This window comes from Euwallacea similis, chromosome 11, assembly GCF_039881205.1.
Source record: "Euwallacea similis isolate ESF13 chromosome 11, ESF131.1, whole genome shotgun sequence".
NCBI lineage: Eukaryota > Metazoa > Arthropoda > Insecta > Coleoptera > Curculionidae > Euwallacea > Euwallacea similis.
Window position 1 is genome coordinate 1,436,097 of NC_089619.1, and position 9,763 is coordinate 1,445,859.

General features: G+C 34.1%; 1 pseudogene; it reads left to right on the forward strand.

Annotated features, from left to right (window-relative positions):
• Positions 1 to 546: 546 nt before the first annotated feature.
• On the forward strand, positions 547 to 2,527 carry LOC136412052 (piggyBac transposable element-derived protein 3-like; annotated as a pseudogene).
• The last annotated feature ends 7,236 nt before the right edge of the window (positions 2,528 to 9,763 follow it).

Genomic DNA, 9,763 nt, shown 5'->3' on the forward strand with positions numbered 1-9,763 from the left:
GTGATTTGTTATCTTTCCATGTAAATCGCACCATCTACAGTGAATCCAGATGCAAGATGCCAAATACGTAAAGAAAAACGAGTGGCCAGTGCAACATGACAAATGTGACCAGACCAATGACAACGTCACAATCGCTATGCCACACCTCAACCGTGCGCGATTTTTGTTTATAGCTCAAGTAGAGGCGCAATTGCCGACTTCAGTCAGTGCTTTTTGCTGAATTTTTTTAGCTAGCGTTATTTACACATAATTGCATTTTCTACTACCTTTTTTCTAATTGCTGTATCTAGTCTTAGTTGCTGTTCCAGCGTTTCTTGACCACTTTACTTCTAGCGTACCTACACCGAGTGTTCCATTGATTTTTGTCAAGGATTGATCTTCAGTCATAGGTCTCTTTAGGAATTCGGATATTAATATAAAATTAAGCACTCCTGTGTTCTAAGGAACCTCCTTATTAACTGCTTAACCCATTTTGTCCCAGTGGTGCATTATCGAACCACACATTTTATGATTTTTTTTTGCTAAATCCAATATATATTCTTTCATATCTATTTAGAAATTTTATTACTATTAGATTATAGAACTTAATATCGTACATACTGTTGATTTTTGTTTTAAAACAAAAAAATTATGACATCTTAAAGTCATGGAAAACGCTGCATAATTTTGTGTCAAATGTTGAAGTGATTCAAATATAGTAAGGTAATTTATTTTTGCAAAGTATAATCATTTTTGATAAGTCTATAATATGTAGATTACATAGTAGAAAAAGTGCATTTGAATTGTCATATAAATTATCACTTATTTTGTGTAAATAATACCGGTGCCTAAACGCACCACTGGTTTTATCTATGAAATAAAATCAAGTTATTGCAATTTTCGAAAAGTGTGTGCATTCAGAGTGAATAGTCGCCGATTAGTGTATTGTTTAGTATTCATTTGTTTCTTGTGTTGGGAAAATACCCAACACTATTCTAGAATAAATAAACCCATCTATCTGCCCAATTTATTGCTCAGACTAAATAATGTCATTACTCACAAAATCTACCCAAATTATTGCTTAGACTAAATAAGGTAATTACCGATAATGTTGATATAGGCATAAATTTCCAATCAATTTATAGGTTTGAAAACTGATCCTCATGAGAAAATCATTTGGATTTTTATTGACTCAATACTCTTTTTTGTGGCTATGATCTCACGATGAAGAAAAAACGAATTAGTTGGTTTGAGTCTCTCTAAGCGAACAAAACTCACATCTCTCTATAACCCAGGTGCCTATTAGAATTTCAGTAACTATACAGTGTAGTTTTGTTGAGTGACCGTGTATTCATCCAGTGTTTTTTTTGTATCGGTTCAGCGCCATATAAGCTGTAGTCCGTTCATTTGATATTTAATTACAATCAAAAAAATCCATATGTCGTTTTCGAAGTATTTTACTCAAAAAGAATTAGAAGCAGCCTTGGAGGAGATCGTGACGGATTTGCAGAATAATGATGAAAGTCGTAAGTATTACTTGTATTTACATATTTTTATATGTATATATTAGATGCAATATGGTAATATTCAGTTTTTTGCGAATTTAAGCTAAAAGTAAGAAAAGATAATATTTTCAGAACTTATTGACGCTGTTTATATTCCACCCGACGTGGATACTTTGACCGATGAGGAAAATATAAACGATGAAAATAATCTACAAGAGTTTGAGGAACCAACTGATATAGTTGGAACTTTCGAATTGCATCTACCGGAATATACAAATCAGTCGTGTACGAATCAGTCCTGTACTTTGTTGACCAATGAAGCTCAATGGGATTCATCGGATGATGAAACTTTGGGAGTCCAAAAGGAGACGTTTGCTTTCGGCAAATGAAAGGCTTGCTTCTACAGTCAAATGGAGGAAAGGTCAGATTGAATATACTCACGCACCTATATCTGATGAATTTCAATCACGCGAGAAACTAAAAAATAAGCTCTCGGGGAAAACTCCCCTTGAAATATTTTTTATGTTTTTTGATGACGAAGTGATTGACTTGGTTTTAAATTTTTCGGTAAAATATGCTCAAGACAATAACCGCCATGAATTTTTATTATCAAAAAACGAATTTTTAAATTTTATAGGAATTTTACTTTTTTCTGGTTACCATTCATTACCACATATTCAACATTATTGGTCTACTGATGACCGTCTGTTACCAGTGGTGCGTTAATGCACCATGAAATATTATGCTGTTTTTTATATGAAATAAAGTTTTATGTACAAAATAATTCAATTTTAGTTATTTTATGTAAGATTGTAACATTATGGTATAAATTTTCGTTAAAATTATTAGTAGTATCCTTATGTGTCCCAAAACAGTATTTCATATATATTCCCAATGGTTCGTTTACGCACCAGTATTTTTTTTTGTACATAATTTTTTTCTAGTTTTTTTGACATATGTAATGTATTCTTAAATGTAACAAAATAAATATTTACAAACAAAAAATTCGTTTTGTTTAATTTTTCGATGCTTGGGACAAGATGGGTTAATGTGGTGACAGTAGGATCTTGAAGAGAATTTATTGGCTGGCAATTAAAACTTCCATGATAATTAATACCCGATGCCGCAATTGTGATCCGCATCACGTAGTACCACCCAGAAGCGAATTTATTTAATAAACTATTCATACGCAGACATATTCTGGATTCTACAAGAATTTGTAACGCATTCTATGTTATGTTTGTCTTAATCATGGATGAAGCACTACCACTTGCATATAACACTAAACGATTTAATGCTAATATTTCGTCTGCACTCGAACTGGTACCGCCTGGAGGAAGACGATATAAAGTAGTTAATTATCAGTGAGATCTACAAGTGAGCATTTATAGAACTCTTTTTTGATATAATCCTTTCAACACAATTTTCCGTTGACACTACAGAATGCTTAACATATGCAGAACAATCCGGTGCTGAGTCATCTGAATCGTCAAAACCAGTAAACAAAACTGCAGCATCGACAATTTTCCCCGTCCCTATATCGATATATTTCCTCGGAACTTCATCTGCGTCAGAGCCATAAACAATTTAGGTTGCATTATGCATCGCTGGTGCCAGCCAGAGCCGATAAAACTAACGACAACAATTGTTGCATGAATGACCGATCATGTGAAGATAACATTCTTAGTCATGATTTAGTAATCGCCGGAATGGATAAAAGCAATGAACAGTACCGATGCGGTTGTGGAATTTGAACTTATCGATGGTACTCAAGACCGCTTAACTTGGCATAATTCGTTTTCAGCGTTTTTACGGCCATAACTGTCGATATGGTAAGGGCTATTGTTCGCGGTGCTTGTTGTTTTTCTTCGTGAGAAATTGTTTTTATCGTTCAATTCTGCTCTCACGTCTTTAAAGACAAAAAAGTGTGCAAAATTGAAATAGTATTGTCCTTGGCAGGTACGCCGAATTATAATATGTACCAATTATTATTGATACTAACCACCATTCCATTTCGTCGGTACTGTCTAAAGGAAATATTAAGTTGGGATGAACTGAGGCATATCATCAGTGCTTGTTCTCAAAAAACTACAATAAATTATAAATATTTTATGGGTAAATAACATTAAGTCCTGGAAAACGAAAGAAAGTAATATCTATCGGTTATTTTGCAATACCCTAAAACTCAGATGGTTGCGTGTTTGATAGGAAATATATGAACTTTTGGCGTTAATCTATACTTAAGAGAAAACAAGCTTATAACAACAATATTATCAAATATTTTTGAGAAGATATTACCCATCACTGAAAAACGCAATTTTACCTTCATTTAACCAATTCTCTATCTCTTATGGCTACCAAGATTTCTTGGAAGTCAAATTTGGGACATCCTGTAGTACAGGGATTTCATTGAAGCGTAGTATTACGGAGTACATAATTAGACTTTCCCATGCCATGCCAAGAATCTACAGGGAAGTCATGTTTTTAGAATTAAGTCCATTTTAACCACCTCAATCTTTTTGTGGTACGTGGTATTATCATTTCCGAAAATTCTAAATCCTTATTCAACTAATAGAAAATTGTTTGGTTCTTGCACTATTTTCTTTTTATCCGGTTTCAAACGATTTGAAAAAATAACAGATAATTAAAAATGTTTCTATTAATTAGATTAAATTCTTTTTGAAATTAGTTTCCGAATACTGGCGACGTAGGGAAATAGTTATTTTTGTTTCAAGACCGAAAAGTAGTGTTTTGCAGAGCGAGGCAAGTAACTTTGCAGGCCGAGTCAAGCTTCGAAAACCCCGCTAACAGTATCAACGCCCTACGTTTACGGTTCACCGCTTACGGAGACATATTTTTTAATGATCCCTCGTTATTGTTTATGACGAACTTTAAGCAATACTTTATTGTTTTTATATATTTTATGTTTGATTTTACAAAAGAATGACATAACATGTTTATGATTTCGCAAACGGGAGGAAAATAAGAGAGGTTGCCGATCCCTTAGGCCTACTTTTTGGTCTTGGACAGCAAAATGTTACTTTAATTGTATTGTATTTGTTTCAAAAGGCGAACAAAACTTGTATGGTTTCTGGCTGGTCGTAAAACAATAGTATTTTCTATCTTATTTTGGAAAATAACAACTTTATACTTACGAAAAAAATACAAATGATAAACAAATTATGGTTCTGTACCCCAGAAATATCATCACCTTGCAAAATTGATTTGATCTAAAAAAGAATACCTTACAAACATGCCGAAATTAGAGTGAATTAAATATTATGAGTGTGTAATTTACTGGCGACCATTTCTTGTTAGGCAATCTTAACAAGTAATGTTAGAGTAACAAAACCGACAACACGCACTCCAATTATTACATTTAATGCTAAGGTGTATCTCGACAGGAGCACTAAATAATACTTTCAAAGAAACGGCTTATTTAAAGATATCCGAAAGAATTCAAAGAATTTCTCCTTAGAATTTTAAACAAATATTTACCTTGAAGCAGTAATCAAATAGACAACTGCTCCAAACAGGAAATGAACTATAAATCCCCCGCGTGTGGGCACGTGTAAGTAGTATTATGTACCAGCAACGAGAGTATTACCACTTTCAGTTTAAATTACATTTATTAATTCTTCACTAACTATTAATTTCAGATTATTAAATACTACTTGAAGCTTCGGAAATCCACAGACAATAACTGCAAGAAAAAGTTCACTCCTCCTCTAATCCCGACGAATCATGGTCCACTAATAGGCATAACGCGAATAATTACCATTATTCCCGTGGTACTACCGAACGAACCGAACAATACACTGGGTGTCCGTCACTGTGCGCCGTTGGTATGTAGAAAGTTCATTCATCCAAGCAAAGAAGCCCCAACAAAAGCGTTTGCTGTCCCACAAACTGAATCGGTTACACTCGGTCGTAAACCTAAATTCATTCATGAAATCAATAAAAACTTTCCGAAACCGGATATTCCGCTCGTGTATTATGCAACTATCTATTTTCGCTGGAATGTTCAAAGACATTTTAGGAATGTGCCGTGGAATCTAGGTTAAGTTGCCTTTATTCACGCCAAAGAGAGCCACTACTAAATTAATTTTAACTAAGTACATATATACATAAAACGGCTTTTCAATAGTGATATATCGATATCGGAGTTTTGTTATAGAAAAGACCGTCGATTTCAAACCACAAATTGATATTAAAAAATATTCTAACAGACAAACTTTCGTTTCCAGCCTGAAAAGACTATGAGAGTTTTAACCAGAGCAGTATTTCGATTTTTTGTTGAAAATTCGTCGGATACAATTTTTTAATGAAAATTGAATTTTTGAGTTTAAAATCGTCGGGACTCCATTAGGCTGTACCGCTAGAAGCGTATTTTATTGGACAATTTCAAGAATCAACAGTTGGTGATAGATTTAACGCTCCGGGAGTATAATACCCAAATCGGTTAGAGGAACTAGAAATGCCTCTGATTCGTTGCTATAACAGAGTGGGCTTTTAGTTTCAGTCTGTTGGGAAAAGACCACGTTACCTAGGAAGGTTGCCACAACATCGAAAATCATGAATGGTCCTTCAAAAATGAGTTCCAATATGTGCGATTAACATACGTGAATCTGTTACATGTATGTACATGTTAGTTTTACTTAAGAATAGTGTGCAATTCTACCGTTTCAACAACTGTGAAGGCTCGTGAGGCGTTATCCCAAAAAAATAAAAGAAGGAATGAAAAATCTGCCTTAAACGTATAGACCATATTTACATCGGGCGTTGTTATATTTTTACGGCCCGTCGCCCATGGCAACTGGCCGTAAAGTTACAATAACCCCCGTCGCTCTTGGCAACGGGCCGTAAAGTGAAATTAACGCTGGTCAATTTTTTTAACTGTCTTTAATCAAATAAGTAGGTACAATACTATTCTACTTGTAGATATGTATATTAGATATCTACATGTAAGTAGAATGTAGATATATAATTTGTGGGTAAAACGTTGTATATGTCAGGGGGTGAAACAAAAATTACCGCTTGACTGAATAAAAGCCCTCCGCTTCGTATCGCTCCTTAAACTCTGGTCGCGATTATGCGTTATCTTCTTTCAGCCCTCTACACGTATGTACATAACAGTTGTATTAAAAATGCAAGACTTTCAAAGCTCTGCGAGCAAGTTTTATATTTCTTGCAGTGTTGCAAGGTTTACCACCCACCACTAGTCTTGATCTTATTATCTGACCGCGACCACGCGGAAGGATTATATACCGCAATTCTTTTTGAGATACACGGCGTAGTAGCCATAGAATTTTGTGCAATTTTGAGCATTGGGGCTCTGAAGGGTGGACGATTGCTCGTAGCCAGTTTTTTTATTATAAAAATATTTCATTTAGTTATATATTTCCGATGAGTTTGTTTTTCGTTTTTTTTTGCTGATTTTTTGTTTATTTGTAAAAAGTCAATAAATTTGACGTTTAGTTTTTTGTTTTTTTTTAGTCAACATACAGAGGCCAGCAAAAGTCTAGGCACACAATGAGTTTTTTTCATTCAAGTTGAAATATGACTATATATCAATCGAATCCAGAAACGATATATTTGAAAAATTCAGTGTTATGATCGTTTAATATGGATAATCAACTTAAAAGAAAAACGTATTTCTTAAATTATTGCAAATTATTTAATAAAATAACACATTTTTGAAACGCAAAAATATAGGCACAGTTTAGGAAATTAAAAAAAAGAAAAATCAACGTAATAGAATAACAATATTGTGTCTTATTCGATATTTACTAAAGTAACCTTTCAAATCAATCACTGCTTTAAGACGATTTGGTATACATTGTAGTAACTTTTAGGTAATACAGTTCCGTAACTTCTGCCACACTTGCACTACAACTTGTTTTAATTTTCCTTTGGTCATTACTTCATAGTATCGAATTCTTCTTTCTAATACACTTCACAGATGTTCAACAGGGTTCATCTCAGGGCTCTAGACTAGAAGAGGTTTCAAGTCTATGGGAAGTACTACACAGCAGGCATTCGCGAATAATGTAAGCCGTGTTTTGGGTTATTGCCTTATTGGAAATAATAGTCGTCAATTAATCAAAGTTTTTGCGCACTCTCTTGAAGATGTTCTTTTAAGATATTTACATAAATATATCAATCCATACTTCCATCAATTATGACCAAATTCTAAACACCCGACACCGCCATACATCCCCACACCATGATGCTTCCACCTCCATGCTTTATAGTTTTGATCGTATTCTTTCAGATAATGTTTCTCGTGGTTTTTTCCACACTTTTTTTAAGCCGTCTGATTCAAATATGTTGTATTTACTTTCGTCATTACATATTACCTTATTTCAGAACTCCATATTACGATTCAGGAATTGTTTTGCAAAGGTTACCCTTTTTTCTTTATTCACTTTACTAACAAAAGGCTTTTTCCTGGCGGTGCAAGATTTTAATCCAGACCTATGAAGCGATCTTCATACAGTAATAGTGGCCCTTTTTTTGAAAAAAGTTTATCTCTGCGACAATTTTAGGAGCACAAATTCGAGGATTTTCTTCAACTAGACGTTTGATTTTTCTCTCTTTTCTAATTATCAGTTTTCTTGGATGTCCGAGGCGTGTTTGATTTTCAATTCTTTTTTCCCTTTAATATTTCAAAATAATAGTTTTGACAGTATACCGATTTTTACCTATTATTTTCCCAATTTCACCATAAGATTTGTTCCTCATGTGTAATTTAATAATCAGATTTCTCCCAATAAACGATAATTCCTTACCATATTATTGTTCATCAGTTGTTTTTAATCAAAATCTACTTTAGCAATTTGAAGCTCCTAAATCCCATAATAATTTAAATTTAAACAGGTGTGCCTAGATTTATGCAAAACGTGCAAATTCATTTATTTTTTATTTTTAATGTTCGACTGACTTATTATACAACAAATTAATATCAATAATATTTTATGTAGGTGACACCTGAATAATTTAACACAGAGATTTAGATGTTTCCATTTTCCAAACCTGACATTTTTTTGCAAAAATTGGCAAGTCTTTGATGTGCCTAGACTTTTGATGGCCACTGTATATACAGTACTCCACAAAAGTTTGGAAACATTAATAGCAAGTGGTTAAATTATGAGAAATATATATTAGGGGGTTTACTTGAATGCAATTACGAATGTATTAGGTATCATCAGGTCTTGTACTATATTTTCCTATATTCTTGTTTTCCGTTAGTTTGTTTATATTGTGAAAAATAAATATAAATAATTTTTTTTCTAAGGAAGAAAAACACATAAGTTTGGAAACATGCACAAAACAGAGTTGGTATACTGTTGGTTGATAAAGAATTTAGTAGCAAAGTGTCTGTTGCTAAGATCTTTTCAATACCTTGCTATCATGCCTAAAACAAAATTATTATCTTGTGATTTGAAAAGTAAAATAGTTGATGCCTATAAACGAGGTGAAAAAATGATAAATATTGCTAATTGCTTCAACATGTATCGCGGAACAGTGTCAAAAATAATAAAACGATATAAAGAAAGAGGTACCGTACAACCTGTGTTAAAATCTGGTAGGCCACGTAAAACTTCGGTGAATACTAACCGTTTAATAAAACGAATTTCCCAAAAAGATCCAAGAAAAACGGCGAAACAAATCCACGACGAACTTGCAAATACGGAGTTAGTGAAAGACATTTCTACTGAAACGGTTAGACGTAGATTAGTGGAGGCTGGGTTGTTTGGACGGCGTCCTGTAAAGAAACCACTCATTTCCCCTAACAATCGGAAGAAGCGAATCGCATTTGCCCGCCACCACTTATCGTGGACAAGTCAGAAATGGAACACCATATTATTCAGTGACGAGAACAAGTTCCTACTCTTTAGCACTGACGGAATTAAGTTTGTAAGGCGTCCTGTAGGAAAGAGGTTTGACCCTAAATACCAGCTACCTACAGTTAAACATGGTGGCGGTGGGATAATGGTGTGGGGATGCTTCTCAAGATCAGGTCCAGGTCCCATTGTTAGAATTACAGGTGTAATGGATCAGTACGTGTATATGGGGACATACTATCCAACCATATATTAGCATTTGCCGAGGAAAATATGCCGTTGCTGTGGACATACCAACAAGATAACGATCCTAAACATACGGCTCGAACTGTTAAAAGGTGGTTTGAGGATCATAATGTTAACGTAATGAAATGGCCGGCGCAGTCACCTGATCTCAACCCCATTGAGAATTTGTGGGATGAAATCGATAGG